The sequence below is a fragment of the Arachis stenosperma genome, chromosome 1 (assembly GCF_014773155.1).
Source record: "Arachis stenosperma cultivar V10309 chromosome 1, arast.V10309.gnm1.PFL2, whole genome shotgun sequence".
In the NCBI taxonomy this organism is placed as follows: Eukaryota; Viridiplantae; Streptophyta; class Magnoliopsida; order Fabales; family Fabaceae; genus Arachis; species Arachis stenosperma.
This window is the reverse complement of record NC_080377.1, coordinates 53,923,109-53,924,423: the sequence shown is the minus strand read 5'-3', so window position 1 is coordinate 53,924,423 and position 1,315 is coordinate 53,923,109. Positions and strand designations below refer to the sequence as shown.

The following is a 1,315-nucleotide window of genomic DNA, read 5'->3' as shown; positions in this document are numbered from 1 at the left end:
TGGTGATGGCCTTGCATTCTTCCCATCTTACTCCCTTTTGTTCCCCTTTAGGATTCTTTTCTGTGTCACTAGGGAACACTGCAGTTGACTTGGGGGCCTGTTGAGATAGCTCTCCTACTCGAGACTCCATCCTCTTGAGTTTTTCACCATGGTTCCTTAAGGTAGATCTCACATCATCCCTAAAGCTTTTCAACTTACTTATATCCTGACCCATGTTTGCAAGCATTCCTTCTATCCTGTTTAATTGATCTTGAAATTGTTTGTTAGGATTAGGTTGGGCAGGTTGATTATTTTGGCCATGATATGGTGGTTGGGAGTAAGTGTTTTGTGTGGCTTGGTATGGTCTTTGGTTGGAGTTTTGGTATGTGGAATTGTTATGTTGGTTGGGGTTGTAAGGTTTGTGGTTTTGTGGTTGGGTTTGCTGGTTTCCCCACCCAAAGTTTGGGTGGTTTTTCCAGCCTGGGTTGTAAGTGTTGGAATGTGGATCATATGGTTGCCTTTGTTGATTTCCCACATAGTTGGCCTCTTCCCAATCACCTCCTTCAGTGCTCACTTCCTCTTGATCTTGTGTGTGTATTGCAGCCACTTGATTTGTTCCTAATTTCCTAGTGAGCTCTGCTAGTTGCTTGGCAAACACCTTGTTTTGGGCTAGAATTGTATCAACATGGTTCAGCTCCATGACTCCCTTAGTGTTGTGTCTCAATGAAGCATAGTAGTACTCATTCTCAGCCACTGTCTCAATCACTTCAATGGCTTCTTCCACAGTCTTCTTCCTGTTCAATGAACCTCCTGATGAATGGTCTACAGCCTTCCTTGATTCATAAGAAAGTCTATCATAGAAAATATGCAATTGCACCCAGTCATGGAACATGTCTGGTGGGCATTTCCTTGTCAACTCCTTGAACCTCTCCCATGCCTCGTAGAGAGTTTCACCATCTTGTTGTCTAAAAGTCTGAACCTCAGATCGAAGCCTATTGACCTTTTGTGGGGGGTAGAAACGTGCCAGAAACTTGCTTTCCACCTCATCCCAGGTGGTTAGGCTCCCCCTTGGGAATGATTCCAGCCACTTAGCTGCCTTGTCCCTAAGTGAAAATGGGAACAAGAACAGTTTATAGGCATCTTCCTGGACTCCATTGGACTTCACAGTGTCGCAAATTCTCAGGAATTTTGTGAGATGTTGGTTTGGATCTTCATTAGCACTCCCACCAAATGAACAATGATCCTCCACCAGTGATATTAGCTGTGGTTTGAGTTCAAAATTGTTGGCCTGAATGGGTGGTTTCTGAATGCTGCTACCACAATTCCCAGAGGTTGG

The 1,315-nt window shown here is 44.3% G+C and overlaps 1 non-coding gene across 1 annotated transcript; it reads left to right on the top strand.

Annotated features, from left to right (window-relative positions):
• The first annotated feature begins 869 nt into the window (after positions 1 to 869).
• LOC130949558 (small nucleolar RNA R71) lies at positions 870 to 973 on the top strand. The gene has a single exon (XR_009073411.1). It is a non-coding gene; the product is annotated as a small nucleolar RNA R71 (small nucleolar RNA).
• Positions 974 to 1,315: the final 342 nt, after the last annotated feature.